We start from the raw sequence: 17,313 nt of genomic DNA, 5'->3' as shown, positions 1-17,313 counted from the left end.
GGGAATGCTGAAGAAGAGAAAGATGAGTAGGACATCTCTGTCGGATTTAGGAAAGGAGGAGTCAAGCTGGAGCTAGAGCAATAGAAGTGTATTTGTTTCAAATGGTTGTTGAGTTTTTGTTTGTTTTGCTACCTATCATAATTCTCAAGTAACTTAAATTTTTTTTAATGTTTATTCCCTTAGTTCATACTCCAGAAATCAGTCAAGTTTTATGCATGAGTTTTGCAGCTTGCACATTGGTTCCCCAACTTAACTCCATCTAATCTCCCACTGGTCCCTGGTTGGACTCTCCCATGACAGAGATGTCTGTGGTGACATGACCAGACCATGGGGTTTCCTGCAGGTCAACACGGATCTCTCCCTCCACGCTGCCTCAAAGGTAGAGGCTGACAAAGCTCTGCTTTCCACGGTTTCAGGATCCGCTCATCAGAAGCCCTTTTGCTCCTCTGATGAGATACAGTAAACATCTGCCCCGGTGACTCCCTCGGAAACTCCACCAGGCCTAAGGGCTCAGTCGGGTGGACGCAGACAGGGCTGTCTCTTCTCTCTGCTAGTGAAGTCTGTGTGTTCTGGCATCACCGTGCCCCGGCAGGACACAGCCACCAGCATCCATGCCTGAAGCTGACGGACAGCAGCCTCATACAGGGTCTAGCTGTGGAGAATTGTAATGTCCTGGAGGCACACGTGACTAGAAGCCAATTCTGACAGGCGCGCTTTGAGCACCTATTGTGTACACTGCCACCCTCCTCTCAAAGTTTACAGTCTGGTCATGAAGAGACGCAGAGACATACAGGACCTTGATTGAAACCCAAAATCGTGCTTGATGAGAGGCTTAAAATACCAGATGAACTCAAGGAAGTCGGCAACTGCTTCTTGTCATGGTCCGAACGTGGGGTGGAAAAGAATTTCCAGACACAAGCCAGAATGTAAAGAAGATAGAACTTATTAGAGGGAAGGGTCACTGCCAGAGCAGCGGGCCGACTCCCAAGTAGTCTGGGAGAGTCGAGCCCAAATAATGTGCCATTGATCGATCTTTATAGCCAGAAAACAAAAGAATGGTCCGAGGTGAACATTTTGTTTACTGATTGGTCGAGGCACATATATCTTTCTTCTGTAGGGTGGGAGTGGGACAGGCCAGATGCATTTCATTATTTGGGACAGGTCCCTTCGCCCAGGTGGGCTCAGGAATTTCGTAACCATCGCAACTTGGTAGGGAGAGCGATTAAGAGTCCGGTAGGGGGTGTAACACTGAAACCTTTCCAGGCAGGGCTGTCCTTTGTCCTTGAAGCATCACTGTCCTTGGAGCGCCACACTTTTGATTGGGAGGAGAGGGTCTTGAAGGATGAGCACAACTGTGGCAGGTGGAGAGGGGAAAGGGGTACAAAGGGGTCAGCTGGAGGGGGAAGTGGGACGTTCTGGATACAGGGGAGGTTTGAGCAGAAGGAAGCGGGGAAGAACACGGGTGTGACAAAGTGAGGAGAAAAGGATACTCTTGCTGGGGTGTGGGCAGCACGGTGTGGGAGAGGAACTAATTCCTTCTAAGTTTTTCTGGCTGGTCTGAGAATTAAATTAACATGAGTCAGATTAACAAAAGAAAAATCAAACAAAAGTCTAATGACATCTATACATGGGATAAAGCCAGGAAAACTAACTCACCAAAATAGCCAAAACCCTCACCTTAAATATCATCTTCAGCTAAAGACAAAAGAGGATATCGGGGGTAGTGGTTTGGGACATAATGCACATGAAGATGGAAAAGCAAATGTCTGGTAAATAAACGTCTGCCGGCCGTGCAGAGACAATGGGACACAGAGTGGACTCTAATCGCTAGGCCCTGCCTCTCCACCACACCTAGCCCATCATCTTTGCAGATGTCTCTGGTGATAGCTCTATTCCAGGAACAGGCTTTTTTTTTGAATTTTTGAATTTAATTTTTTATACAGCAGGTTTTTATTAGCTATCCATCTTACACATATTAGTGTATATATGTCAATCCCAATCTCCCAATTCATCCCACCACCACCTCCCCTCCCCCCATCACTTTCCCCGCTTGGTGTCCATACGTTTTTTCTCTACATCTGTGTCTCTATTTCTGCCCTGCAAACCGGTTCATCTCTACCATTTTTCTAGTAGGAACAAGCTTTTTATGAGAATTCATTTAGGCAATTAAGGGGAAGGTAAGAAGAAAAACTTCCTGAGTTTTCCAGCCTAAATTAATCCTCATGCCAAAGAGGTATTTGGGGTAGCAAATTTTGCTCCCCTACAATGGGGTGGAGAGGAGATGGAAAAAGACAGGTAGGGTCTAGACTGTAGAGGCCATGAATCTATCGCCAAGAAGTTGGATTACACTCCTGTATCCCTACTCCATGAAGTGATATGGGGGAAGGAGAGACATGCTTATAAATTATACGGCTATATTAATTATTATACTGGGACTGTTACCTTCAAAGAAATTAAAATGTCACGCCATCTATTAAATTTGGACCTTCTACTACAGTTAGTAAAAAGCCACAGCTGGTTTGGGGAATTTTTTTGTTGCCGTTATTCATGGTGTTGGTTTGCTTATGACCTAGTATCTTTGTTAACTCTTACACGAGACTTTGAAAGGCAGAGAAACTAGAATGTTATTTCTCAGAGATGATCTAGGTAACATTCTGTGGTTATCACTTGTTATTTCTTCTTCTCCTTTTAGAAATAGTATTTGTGTTTCTTCTAAACATGCAGAATTTGAGAGCACAGGAATAGTAAGATCAGATCTATGTTTTAAAAAGAAAACCCAGGTAATTCTAGGGTCAATGTCTAAACTGGATTGGATTAGAAGGAGAGAAGCTAGAGATGGGAATACTAGTTTCAGACCTAGCTTGCTAGTTTGCTTTTATTCACTCACTCAGAAAATCTTTAGGAGTATCTACAATGTGCCAGGCACTTTCTGGGCAACACAAATAAAGGAGTGAATGGACTTCCCTGGCGGGCCAGTGGTTAAGACTCCACGCTCCCAATGCAGAGGGCATGGGTTCGATCTGTGGTCGGAGAACTAAGATCCCGCATGCTTCACGGTGAGGCCAAAAAAAAAAAAAAGGAGCGAAGAAAACAAATGAAGCATCAGCTCTCCTGGATCTTCCATTCATCTGGGGGAGTATAGATAATAGACATATGAATCTACAGTGTTGGGTATTGATGTGCTAAGAAGGAAAAAGAAACAGGTGAGAAAGATGAAGTGTGCTGGGTGGAGCTATTTTTCTTCCTTTTTGTCTTTTTTTTTTTTTTTCTCATTGTGGTAAAAATGTCCATAACATAAAATTTACCACGTTAACCATTTTAAAGTTACAATTCAGTGGCATTAAGTACACTCACATTGTTGTATAACTGAAACAGGAGGGAAGGGGGCAGGGCACAACCTTTAAAAGAATGACAGCTGTTGGGGATACAATATAACTGGTTACAACCAACTAGGTCCAAGATGGCGGGAGATTCAACTTCCAGTAGACCTTGAGCCTCATTATACGCTAATTGTAATACATCAACACGCTAAATGACACACCCACCAGCGCCATGACAGTTCCAAGGCTAACCATAAAGGGCCAAAAGTGGGCCGTGGCCCAATTCCTGGGAAATCCCCACCCCTTCCACAAAATAGTGGGAATAATGCTCCCACTCATTAGCTTATGAAATTACCCAGCCCATAAAAACTAACCACCCCCAAATTTCGGGGCCGCTCTTGCCTTTTGAGACAGACCGCATTCTGTCTATGGAATGTGTATCTCTGTGAATAAAGCCACTTCTTACCTATCACTTTGTCTCTCACTGAATTCCTTCTGCATTGAGACATAAAGAACCTGAGCTTCATTAAGTCCTGAGACTAGGTGTGCAAGATTTTAATTAAAAGACCATGAGGGGCTTCCCTGGTGGCAGTGGTTAACAATCCTCCTGCCAATGCAGGGGACACGGATTCGAGCCCTGGTCGGGGAAGATCCCACATGCCCGGAGCAACTAAGCCCGTGCACCACAACTACTGAGCCTGCGGTCCAGAGCCTTTGAGCCACAGCTACTGAAGCCAGTGCACCTAGAGCCTGTGCTCCGCAGCAAGAGAAGCCACCTCAATAAGAAGCCTGCGCACGCAATGAAGAGTAGACCCTTCTCGCAGCAACTAGAAAAAGCCCCCGCGCAGCAACGAAGACCCAACGCAGCCAAAAATAAATAAATAAATAAAATTTAAAATAAATAAATAAAAGACAGTGGGTTCAAGTCCCAGCCCATGGGTTCAAGTCCCAATCTGAGTTGTGAGGTTTCACAACTATAACCACCATCCATCTCCAGAACTGTCTTGGGTGGAGCTCTTTTTGCTAGAGTAGTTGAAGCTTCTCTAATACACTAGCATCTGAGTAGCAGCCTCAACGAAGTGAGAACAAGCTTTGTGCACAGCTTAGGTTAGCATGTTCCACACCCTGGAAACAGTTAAGACGACATCAATAGGCCAGGTGAGAGTTGATATAATAAGGTTTGGTGTAGCTAAAACCGCACCTCCAGAGCACAAAGAAGAAGGGACTTGGGAGTCACTTTTCTCCTGGAAGTAATGCATTGAGCAGAGATGTCAACCCAGATCCATGAAGAGACAGACAATTCAGTGCTAAGCACAAGCTCTTTAATCATGAAAAGGATCTTCGTATTTTCCCTGGGCTCCTGCATCAAAGAGCATATGGTGGTTGTGAACACAATTTATGAGGCTGTGAAGTTTACTGAGTTTCCTTTTTGAGTTATAGAACTTTCTTCCATCAGATATGATTGAGGTGTCATGAGTTTCCTATGGAATGTCCTTTAGCTTGTTGGTACAAGTTTCCCCTGTGCAGGAGCAATTAATCATACATTATTGAGTACATTCCATTTTTCTAGGTACAGAGGAAAACAGGGACATGCCTATGTCTCCTCTACTTGGTCATCAGAAATACCTCTAGACCTTAATCTGTTCAGCTAACCTAATAATTTGTCATCCATGAAACCTTCATATGTTCTGCATTCTGCATCCGATTCTTCCTGTTCAATGAAAGATCCAAATCATGATTTCTGACTTGGGTGGATATTTGAAAGATTAACTTGCTGTGCTAATATCATACAGGAGTCACAACACCAAGCCTTGTGCCACAGTCACATGAAGAAAATTAAGGGATGCACAAAAGAAATTGAACATGTTGTCCTCCTTTGAGCTGCCCTTCAAATTTGCTTTCTTTGGAAACTTGCACAGAAACTTAAATATGTTTGCCCAAGGTGGGTGCTTGTTTTCTTACTGATATGAAAAGCAGTAAGAGGAAATGGAGTTGTTTTGCCTGTAAGGAGGAGCAATCCTTGTAAACAGAGGCCGAGTCAGTGAAAATTCACAGTGTAAGAATCTGGAGGTATGTAGGGACTTCCCTGGCGGTCCAGTGGTTAAGATCTCCCCTTCCAATGAAGGGGGTACAGGTTCGATCCCTGGTCGGGGAGCTAAGATTCCCACCTGTCTTGGGGCCAAGAAACCAAAACAGAAGCAACATTGTAACAAATTCAATAAAGACTTTAAAAATGGTCCACATCAAAAAAAAAAAAAAAAAAAAAGAATTTGGGGGTGTGTATAATGAGTTTGCAAAATTTTCTACAGGGCTGATACAGCGTGCAATAGTTAGGGTTACATATATTGTGTGTTTGGGCAGGGAAAGCAGAGACTCTACAGTTTATAAAGAAGCTGCAAGTACAACGTGATGTGTTCAATAACCCATCACTAACTACATATCTCCCTGGGGTTTAATTTTACAAGTTCATAATCCTTTATCTGAAACTCTTGGGCCACGTGTTTTGGAATTCAAAATTTTTTTTTCAGAAATGTGGTGTATATATTACATAGCACTACGTGATACTTCCAGCAGAGTCTGGAATTATTTAAACCCATCGATATATTCCCAGTGAAATGTATGATTATTTGTACTAGGTAGAATAAATAAGGATCATAAACAGACTTACATCAACAGTTCAGGTCAGATTCTGCTGCCAAATTAGTTTGAGCACCAAACCTTTGGTTTCAGAGGCAAAACTCTGAAGTTTCAGAATTGTGGCTAAGGGATTGTAGATTTATATGCCCTTTCTCTGTGTAATTCTGAAAAGCAAGCAATTGCTTGAACCAATCTTATGAGTAGCTAGGATGCTATGAATCAACAATCTGGGTCTGGGCAGGAAGGAATTACTCAACACCACATCCTTCTACACGCTGCGGATGTGTCTGTAACAGGAGGTCTTTTGTTGGGGGGTATTTGGTATACATCAGTGGGACCTGAAAACACACAAGTAAGAACTAATAGACATATGCAGGGCGCTTTTTTCTGGCTCACCAGAAGGCAGAAACCCAATGAATCATATCCCACTAGGCAGGTGCGGGCAACAGACAACTGATATCTCCCAAGTGTATTTGAAAGGATCTTATTACCTAAGATTCTAAGGGGGGGTTGTTGCCTTGTTGCCTTGGCAACCATAGGTAAGGATAATGAAGTCAGCTCATTTTAGTCACTCTTCAGTTCTCAATACACTTTCTCGCAGACGTGGCTGCCTAACAGTTGCCAGACCTGCACTCAGGACATATTTCTTCTCCTGCAAGATTCACGCGGCACCTGTGGCTGCTCTATCCCTGGGCGTGCTCGTGGACCATGCTCTCCAAACAGGCCACAGGCTGGACAGCCTCTGGTTTCTGTCTCCTGGGTTTCAGATTAGCTAGCCCAACGCAAAGCAACCTGGACAATGCGGGTCGTAGGATGGCTTGGGAGCCAGGTGAGTAGCTTTTCATTTTTTCCTCACTGTGGGTATTTCCTAGTGAAGGAACATATAGAACTTTCTTGACAGGAGCCTTTACTCATATCAAGTCAAGAAATTAATATTTTACTTTTGACTTATTATTCAATAAGGAAAGCATACCTTGATGAGGAGACTAATTTTTCAACTCAACACATTATTTTTTATTTTTGGCTGCATTGGGTCTTCGTTGTTGCATGTGGGCTTTCCCTAGTTGCGGCGAACGGGGGCTCCTCTTAATTGCGGTGCGCGGGCTTCTCATTGCGGTGGCTTCTCTTGTTGCGGAGCACGGGCTCTAGGCATGTGGGCTTCAGTAGTTGTGACTCGCGGGCCCTAGAGCGCAGGCTCCGTAGTTGTGGTGCACGGGCTTAGTTGCTTCACAGCATGTGGGATCTTCCCGGACCAGGGATTGAACCCGTGTCACCTGCATTGGCAGGCGGACTCTTAACCACTGCACCACCAGGGAAGTCCCTATGAATATGTTGAGCACATATTATGTGTCACTGTGCCAGGTGTAAGCAGTATCTGCAAAAAGTTGAGAGGCTAGAGTAAGTGTGTATGGGTATGTGTGACTGTGGAACTAGGAATAGCCTTAGGAGCTACGTTTGGCTTATGTAAGTAAGCACAAAAGCTTACAGGAAAGCTCATAGGCAGACTCAGCTGGTGCAGGCTTTTGCCTGCCCTATACATTAGATGTCTGAAGGTGGAGGAACGGTCTTGGACCCATGAAGATCAAAACCACAGGCAGAGGGCTTCCCTGCTGGCACAGTGGTTGAGAATCTGCCTGCCAATGCAGCGGACATGGGTTCGAGTCCTGGTCCAGGAAGATCCCACATGCCGCAGAGCAACTAAGCCCGTGCGCCACAACTACTGAGCTTGTGCTCTAGAGCCTGCGAGCCACAACTACTGAAATCCGCGCACCTAGAGCCCGTGCTCCGCAACAAGAGAAGCCACCGCAATGAGAAGCCTGCGCACCGCAATGAAGAGTAGCCCCGCTCCCCGCAGCTAGAGAAACACCACGCACAGCAACGAAGACCCAATGCAGCCAATAATAAATAAGTTAATAAATAAATAAATTTATTTTAAAAAAAAACACAGGCAAAGATGGCAGAGCAGAAAGAATGGAAAAACCTTGTCCCCTGTGTTGTTGTTGGGTTTTTCTTGTCCCCTGCTTTAATCTTAGAATTGCTTTACAAAAACAAACAAACAAAAAAAAAACCTGAACTGTTTACCTCCAGATATTTCATGATGTGAAACAAAATAAAGGCCTATCTTGTTTGGCCACTGTGGTTGAGATTCTGTTATCTATAGCCAATTATAATCCTGATACAATGTTCTTCTAGAGTTTTTCCTCTGTGTATGTAGATACATAAATTCTAACACTAACAACAATCTATGAAGCAGGTAATATTAGCCTTATTTTTAAAAGGGAAAACAGGTTCAGGTAAATCCAGGGAGCTTAACCTCAGTCACTCAACTGGAAAGTTACCACACTGGGATGTATGCCCAGGTCTGGGGGACTCCAATACCCAATGTTCTTTCTCCTGTACCGTGTGCCTCTCTCTAGAGTTCCTGGACTCGCAGAGGAAGACACCCCTCCAAGTCTCTCTTTTTTTTTTTTTTTTAGTGGTACGCGGGCCTCTCACTGTTGTGGCCTCTCCCGTTGCGGAGCACAGGCTCCGGACGCGCAGGCTCAGCGGCCATGGCTCACGGGCCCAGCCGCTCCGCGGCATGTGGGATCCTCCCGGACCGGGGCACAAACCCACGTCCCCTGCATCGTCAGGCGGACTCTCAACCACTGCGCCACCAGGGAAGCCCTGTTGTGTTTTTAAATTGTGGCTATTGACTTAAGCAGAAGAATCCCTCAATCAATTAACATGCTTATATAACATCAGTTTAGGGTCACAGACATTCTATGCCAAATAAATACTCATTAAAATGTGAGCCCATAATTTTGGTCATGTCCCTAACACCCCTACTATTATCCAATGCATAATAAGCACAGGTGCAATTCAACTGCATCTCAGCCTCTAACTTCTATGATTGATCTATACATGTAAATATTAGTTGTAATTATTACAAAACTATTAGTTTATTGTTTAAAGCTTTTTGAGCATCACAAGAAAAATGATTTTTACACAAAACACTATAAATAATCACATCCTTGTTTTTCTACTAAGTTGTTCAATGAATTTATCCATATCTATATATATTTCTATCTCCCTGGAAATTCCAGCCCCAGGGAAAGTATGCTTTTCATGCATATTTAAAATTAATATTCAACAGAAGCTTAACTAAAACTAGAGACAAGACAAAGTACTATATTTTTATGAGCTGTTTGTCAAAGTCCAAATAATTAACATTGTTGAATGTCATAAGGCAGGCAGTGTGCCACTTACTTGAACTGATATTTTCTTAGAGAAACTTCCAAAGCTTTGGCCATAGGAACTATGAATCTAGAAGTACCTCCTCGCTCTAAACAGAGAATCGTAAATTGGATGACTTAAGATGTCATGCCAAAGCAGAGCGACTACAGAGGGTGTTAAAGGGGATCAAAGGAATCTTCAACCCAGTGATTGCTGAGCATGGCTCTTGACTTGCTTCTCAACACTGTGACTGCCAGCCACACATGGGGTGTTTACCTGCCCTGTTCCTGCCTTTGCCCAGGGAGAAGGTGGGGCTGCTGCCTGCTGTGGCCCCATGGAGGAGGGCCTTGGCCCAGGAGCAGCCCTGCTCTCAGGTGTGTCTGGGGATGAGGCCAGGGTAAGGACTGTTGAAAGAGCACTTAGCAGTCCTTTGACCCATGCAGTCATGGCCTGTTTCTCGGAGCTGCAGCTGGCCTCATTCAATCTTCAGAGAGCACTAGAGCCCCATGACCACGACCTCCCACCAAGTCCCCCTCAAGACAGATGTGCTCCATCCCCCTAGGATCACGGCAAGTGTCAGTCAGAAGATGGCTGGCAGGTTTTCTAGTCCACCCCATGCATTTCATTTTACTTTTGCTTTTAATTAAATTCAAAACAGTACCCCAAAAATGAAGGTCTGTCTTCACCACCATTCACCTCTCCCCCTAAATCACAGCTTCTCTCACTCACTTTTCCAGTTGACCACCGTTGCCAAGATGCAGAGCATCCTTCCAGCCCTTTTTCTACTCATTTGCATATAGATGTGCATGTATTTATTGCATAAGCAGGTTCATACCATATGTGTTGTTCTGTGACTTGCCCTTTTTTTTTTTTAGCAACGTGTCTTGAAGAACTTTGCATATTGGCTCATATAGATTAGCTCACTGCTTTTTTTTTTTTTTGCGGTACGCGGGCCTCTCACTGCTGCGGCCTCTCCCGCTGCAGAGCACAGGCTCCAGACGCGCAGGCTCAGCGGCCATGGCTCACGGGCCCAGCTGCTCCGCGGCATGAGGGATCCTCCCAGACCGGGGCACGCACCCGTGTCCCCTGCATCGGCAGGCGGACTCTCAACCACTGCGCCACCAGGGAAGCCCCTAGCTCACTGCTTTTAACTGATGGAGACCGCTCCTCAGTCGGTCAGCAGAAACAGCTTAAAAAGTTGTGACCCCCAAATCAGACAAAGCCAAGAAAGACGTCAGAATTCAATTCAATCCCCCTCCCTCAATTTTTATACAGGAAAAAAATCAAACATACAAAATAGTGGAAAGACTGGTATAGGAAACACACACATACGCTCCACTAGATTCAACAACTGTTACCACTTTCATTGGCTGTCATTTTAATATCTGCTAGAGTTGTTTGGTTCTAAGTTGAGAGGTATATGGAAAGAAGCAGGATTCATTAAGTCCCAAGGTCTTAAGAATTAGGAAGAAAAGACATTTACAAATTGTAAGAGCCAAAGAAATATAAAACCTTCTCAGGTGCGTGGAAGGTGCACATTTCTATGAGCAGAAGAATTAGTAACCTAGGGATGTGGGCTAGAAGGCTACCCCTTCTTGAAATTCTGGAGTGACTGGCATAAGCATAAATGATATTTAGTGAGCTCCACCCAGCTGCATTTTTCTGGTAGCTATGCATCTCTGACATACTTAGGCAAAGTATGGGATGATATATGTATTTATCCCCAAAGACGGGATGATATATGTATTTCCTTGATGAGTGAAAAGAAGAATCACTCTTTTTGCCTGCAAATTCTGATGGTCTGAAATGGTCTGAAATCTTTTTCTTGAAGTTCACTAAGAAAGTAATCATCTGCCTAGAGGGTGGGCATCCTTTGATGCAAAGGAAAACTTAAAATCAAATATAGAAATGGAATATTATACAGGAATAAAATTGGATGAAATATAGCTATACTCAAGAAGCTGAATAAATCTTAGAAACATAATTTGCAGTGAAAAACAGCTGGTTGCAGAAGACTACATACAGTGTGATTCTATTCTTATAAAGCTCAAAAACTAGCAAATCCAAACAATATATTGTTTAGGAAGATGTACATGTCTTGGTAAAAAAAAATTTTTTTCATGAATGCATAAATTAGGATAGTGATTACCTTGAAATGGATGGGGGGGTGAGTAGGATTTGCAAGCATGTGGCATAATCAAAAACACTGGTAATGTTCTATCTTTTTTAAAAAAATTTTTTGGCTGCATTGGGTCTTCGTTGCCGTGCATGGGCTTTCTCTAGTTGCGTAGAGCGGGAGCTACTCTTTGTTGCAGTGTGTGGGCTTCTCATTGTGGTGGCTTCTCTTATGGCGGAGCATGGGCTCTAGTGCATGGGTTTCAGTAGTTGCGGCACGTGGGTTCAGTAGTTGTGGCTCGTGGGCCCTAGAGCACAGGCTCAGTAGTTGTGGCTCACGGGCTTAGTTGCTCCGTGGCATGTGGGATCTTCCCGGACCAGGGCTTGAACCCATGTCCCCTGCATTGGCAGGCAGATTCTTAACCACTGCGCCACCAGGGAAGTCCAGGTAATGTTCTATTGATTAACAGTGTGGTGGATTCCTGTATTCATTTTATTATATGCTCCCAAGCTTACATAGATGGTACTTATATTATTTTGTATGTATCAAATATAACATAATAAAATTTTGTAGGTGAAAATAAAAGCTAGACTTACAAGATAGAATAATAAAAATGTGTAAAATTAAAGCCTAAAGAAGAATTAGGGTTTGGGATCTGTAACTTTAATTAACTGGATACTCATTTTGGAACCAAAGCAAACCTCTGAATAGTTCATACAAAAAACTACCCTGAAAGGTACCAAAATACATTTAGCACATCATTCAGATGTACCATTGTTTATCTAGCCATTCTTTTAGTGGCATTTAATTTTAATTTTTTGCTATTCTAACACAGAGGAATAAGCATTCTTAAACAGATTTCTTTCAATATGTGTGTAAATATTTGTGGGGTATCTAGGTATCTAGAAATGGAGCTGCCAGGTCAAAGAGTGAAAGACTGAAGTTTACACTCAAGGAAATTAAATATAAATTTGTGGCCTGGGTGGTGGGGCATTGCAGAGAGAATTGGAGGAAGATGGCCAAAAGGTAAACTTCCAGTTATATTATTATAAGATATTATAAGATAAATATTATAGCATAAATAAATACTAGGGATGTAATGTACAACATGCTAACTATAGCTAACACTGCTGTATGATATACAGAAAAGTTAAAAGGGTAAATCCTAAGAGTTCTCATCACAAGGAGAACACTTTTTTTCCCTTTTTATTGTATCAATATTCACGATGGATATCAATATCCATGATGATGGATTTTAGCTGAACCTATTGTGGTAATCATTTCCCAATATGTGTAAATGAAACCATCATGCTCTATGCCTTAAACTTATACAGTCATGTATGATGATTATTCCTCAATAAAACTGGAAAAAATAGAAAACTCAGGATCATACAGGCAGCAAGTAGCAAAGTCAAAACCAGAAACCAGGCTCTTTCTGGGGCTCGATAATGCACCTATTGCCCATAAAGAAAACACCTATCTCACCAAGGCAAGTGCCCCACTTTAAACTGTGATTTGACCCTTTCCCCATCCTGTCTGTCCAGTCTACAGGTGAAGCACAGTATTGATTTCAGAACCTCAGGACACAGAATACAAGAGCTCCCTGTCACGAGAGGCAGCAGAATAGGGCTTTGTCTCCCGGGAAGGCAAGACGGTTTCTATGGGACTGACTCGGTGTCAGTGGTGGGAAGGGAACCTCTGCTGAGTTCTGAGTCAGAACCCAGAGTTCTTGTCCCATTTTTCAGAGTACTGTCCCTGTGGTCCATGGAAGTGTCTTTTTTTATTTCTAAGAGCAGATTTTGCAATGTTTAGTCTTCAGAGTGGAAATATTTATTAGTGAATATGCTGAAAACGCTGTTTTGCTGATTACAGGAAAGCACAAAGGCATACATAAAGCCTATAACCAGAACGAAAAGAGTGGGTGGGAAAGACAAAGAGAATGTCAGTTACCAGCTGTGCCAGCCAGAGTCCCTTTCTTCCCACCTGAACACATTCAAAGAAAATCCAGAATCCAAGTCTTCTCTGAAATGTTCATTTCATTTCAGATACAAAAAGAAATTAAACAGGTGTTTTATTTTGTGTGTGTCTGTATATGTGTGTGTGTGTGTGTATATGGCACCCAAACACATGTAGTAGCAACACCAACTCCATACAGTAGATTAAATCAGTGGCATGTGATTAAAATATTTTTAAAATTTTACTAACTTAGGGACTATCAAGTTTCCCCAAATATCTCGCCATTTTGAATCAGGCCCCAAACAAGAAATACATGTTGTATTTTATTGGTATCACTTAAGTCTTTTAATCTATATGTTTCTTACCTCATCATTTTTAATGCCTTGCTACTTTTTGAGGAAACTGGGTCATTTGTCTTTTCGAGTTTCTCACATTCTGGATTTTGTTGATCATGCCCCCTAGTAGCATTAACACATTCCTCTATTCCAGTAGTTCCTCTAAACTGGTAGTTGGATCTAGAGCTTGATCAGATTCAGGTTTGCTCTTTTTTGGCAAGAATGTGTCATTTGCAGTGTTGATATGATATTTCTATCATATTGCACATAATGTCTGGTGATCTTTTCTATGAGATTGGTGGCCATTGATGACCATTGCCTTGATCCATGATTTTATAGGGTTTTGGAAAATACTGATATTCTTATTTATTTGCTAGAATAATTTCCTCATCAACTATTTAGTTACCCTGAGATACAGGATGTACAGGTCTTAGCTTGGGTTTCCCAGGAAGCAGAGTTCTTGAGACATGGGCTTTATTGGAAGCATGGTCCTAGGGAAAGAAGTGAGGGGTGGGGGAAGCCGAGAGAGCCAATTCAAGCCCGGTAGGCTGCGGCTTCAAGCACCTGATTGGTTGATTCTTTGTGACTTGATTTCTGAGAAGTGATATAGAACTGAGTTTCAGGACACTTCGTCCTGGGAGAAAAGGAAGGAATATTTATTTATCAGCTTCTATCCCCCACTGGTCTTAGGTTAGACCACGAAACATTAACTCACGCACCCTTCAGGGTGGTGTATGCATAGGCACCTAGATAGTTTCCATGGATCCCCACACTGGCATTAACAGGGAAGTGCTGGGGTAGAAGGTAGGAGATGAGGTTATTTGGGTTGTTCCTGTATGAAGGTGGAAAGAGCCCACGTAGAACTTACTGCTGCAGCAATGGCTGCAATAAGAGACAGGTGAGGCAAAGAAGATCTGAAGTGGTACATATGAAGTGTTAGATACAGTCCAGAAGACGCAGGTAAAATGTGTAATTCTCTCTTGCAATTTACCAGCTTTCAAAATAATGAATTAGTTCTACTGCATCTGCAAAGGTAACCAATCAGGTTTTTTTACCCCATTTTTAAGTATCCTTGTGAATCATGGAGATATACATATTTGATATGTCTCAATTCATTGCAGTTACTTTCCTTACTGATGCTCAAATTTATCCCACTTTAGCCAGTGGGTGCTTCTACAGGTTGGCCTCCGCTTCCATTTCATGTGAACCTATTCGTTTTTGATAGCTTCCTTGCTTCCTGAATTGACAAGATGCTCCAGTCTTATTTTGGGTACTTCTTACCTTTAAACTAAAATAAATCACTTCTCCAAGTAGGTCTAGTTCCTTTTAGGGAAAAATGCTATTTAGAGACTACAATCTGGGATCTAAGAGTGCTTACTCCTACTAGGTTGGTCACTGTTTGGTGGACATTTTGAGTAAAAGACCTTGGAAAAACATTTTTTAAGTATATCATGAGTTCTAAATGATAATTTCAATTCAAATTTAATATCGCTTAACTTGATTTTGTATTTATCTCTTTTATTCTGAAAAACATTGATTCTTAAAAACACTAACATAAATTACTAATAACATTGTGATTACTGAAAAGCTGTTTCTGTTTTGTTTTTTAACATTCTCTTCATCCTTAGGGTATATTCCTAGGGGATGTAGGGTCAAATAATTGTGTTTTAAAGTCACCTCACATAATTTCCCTTTACGTGGTTAAGCCATCAACTCGATACTACATTCATTAGTTGCATTTTGCTTTTTAAATTTTTGATTTAATTTTTCATAATTATGTAAAATTGACATCATTCCAAAGTCAAAACTACAAAATCAGATATAGTCAGAGAAGTCTAGCCTCTTTCCTTGTACCTTCCATCTTGTTTCATCTCTCCCAAATAAGTAACCATTTAATAATTTATCTTTCCATTTAAAAAATACATAAGCAAATGTATCTATGTGTTCCTGCTTTCTTAGATAAACAGTAAGACACTATTTACACCTTTATTCATCTTGCCAGCACTATGTTTCTGACAAACTACTGCTCATCTTTTTAAAAACTGTACTGTCCTCTAGGCTCAATCTACTCACTTCTTGGAATAACTTGTTGATATGTACTCCCCCCCCCCCCAAAGTCTAAACTAAATGAACTTTAGTTTTACTTATTCCATTACTTCTGGCAAACGTTTGTGTCAGGAAGAGGGAAGGGGGGCTTGGCAATCATAAACAAAGCTGTCTTGAATGAATGAGGGTATGATCTTCCCAGGATTTTTTTTTGGTAGTAAAATACACAACATAAAATTGACCATTCAAACCATTTTTAAGCACACAATTCAGGAGCATTAAGTACATTCACATAGTTGTGCAACCAACACCGCCATCCATCTCTACAACTGTTTCATCATCCCAAGTGGAAACTCTGCACCCATTAAACAATAAGTCCCCATAACCTTCCCAGGATTTTTAACAAGACTAAATGGAAGAGGCACCTGCTTGCCAGTTGCAAGCTTGGGTCCTAGGAGGATTCTGCCCTCCCAGCGGAGCAGAGATTCCCGTGGTGACTAAGCCAGCCCTCGGGTTAACGCTCCCGCCCTCACCTATTGTCCCAGCGGGAGGAACCGGTATTTCCGGATTGGGGCCTCAGACCCTGTGATCCGGCTAAGGGTGAGGTTGGTGGAGGAGGGGAACGGAAGCTGATCATATGAGTTAACTTTCCACCAAAATAATTAACCTGCCTTCCCATCCCACCCACCCCCCCCACCCCCCCCCCCGCCAATACCACCAGTCAAACACCCACATGGTCCACAACGATCCTCCCGTAGTTTTTGAAAGGGGAACGACGCTCACCCCTTCCTTGCTCACACCCCTGGAAGGGATCGAAAAGCCGACCAGGTCACGAAGAAAGAAGGCAGCACAGCGAATTCCGCTTGCCCTTCGGGTGGAAGAAAGCTCACCGGCAGTTTTACAGAGAAGGAAAGAGGCAGGGGAGTGGGCGCGCGGGCTGGAGTGACCAAGCGGTCCCTGCGGCCGCAGCCCCTACCCCAACGCTGGGTGGCGTGTGTGAGCCACCCTCTGTCCTTCCCAGTACCCCAAAGTAGCACTGCAATAAACTACATTTCTCCTCCGGCTCGCGCGCTAGGCACCCTCGGGGGCTCGAAATAAGCAGGTGACAGCCGCTGCCCACCCTCGTCTCCTCCAAGCCGCCGCTCTCTGGCTCACCGCCGCCCCGATCCCCCTGCCCCCACCCTGGATTTTTTTTTTTTTCTTTCTCCCAAACCTCCAAACAGGAAATAGCTTGAGTCACAATAATACACAGGAGCAGCGGCCGAGGCCACTCGCGCCCGCCCATTCGCTGGGCCGCCTCCAGCACTCCGGCTCCGCGAGGCGCCGCCGGCGACGCGCGCGGGGAGCGCAGAGAACACCGGCCCAGCAGCCGGCGCCGCGTCGGAGGCTCCCAGGCGCCCGTCAGAGCCGCCTTCGCCCTGCCCCCGACTCCGCCGACTGCGGCCGCCACCCGCCTCCAGGCGAGTACCCTCCTCCCGGTCCCTCGCTGGCCACTGAGCGCCCGCAGGCGTCCCGGCGCTGCCCTCCGCGAGGCCGGAGAAAAGCCGCCCCAGGCGCAGCCTCCACGCTCCAGCAGCGCCCGGGATATCTCCCTCCGGTCCCGACTCTGGCGGGGGAGGGCTTTGCGGGCTGCGGCGGGGCGCTTGCCCCCTGGTCCTTCATGGGGGCGGAGGTGGGGGGCAGCGTG

General features: G+C 43.9%; 1 protein-coding gene and 1 long non-coding RNA gene across 2 annotated transcripts in view; one reads left to right on the top strand and one right to left on the bottom strand.

The window, feature by feature from the left end:
- The window catches only part of LOC137227798 (uncharacterized), a 123,436-nt gene that overhangs the window by 105,639 nt on the left and 484 nt on the right, over nt 1-17,313 (bottom strand). The gene's annotated exons all lie outside the window — the stretch shown is intronic.
- Nucleotides 16,936-17,313, top strand: part of TJP2 (tight junction protein 2) — a 133,832-nt gene continuing 133,454 nt past the window's right edge. Inside the window, exon 1 of the mRNA XM_067744224.1 lies at nt 16,936-17,086. The gene's annotated coding sequence lies outside the window, so the exon portion shown is untranslated. The remainder of the gene's footprint in view (nt 17,087-17,313) is intronic.

This window comes from Pseudorca crassidens, chromosome 7 (genome assembly GCF_039906515.1).
Source record: "Pseudorca crassidens isolate mPseCra1 chromosome 7, mPseCra1.hap1, whole genome shotgun sequence".
NCBI lineage: Eukaryota > Metazoa > Chordata > Mammalia > Artiodactyla > Delphinidae > Pseudorca > Pseudorca crassidens.
The sequence above is the reverse complement of the archived record's forward strand: the minus strand, read 5'-3'. Positions and strand labels throughout refer to the sequence as shown.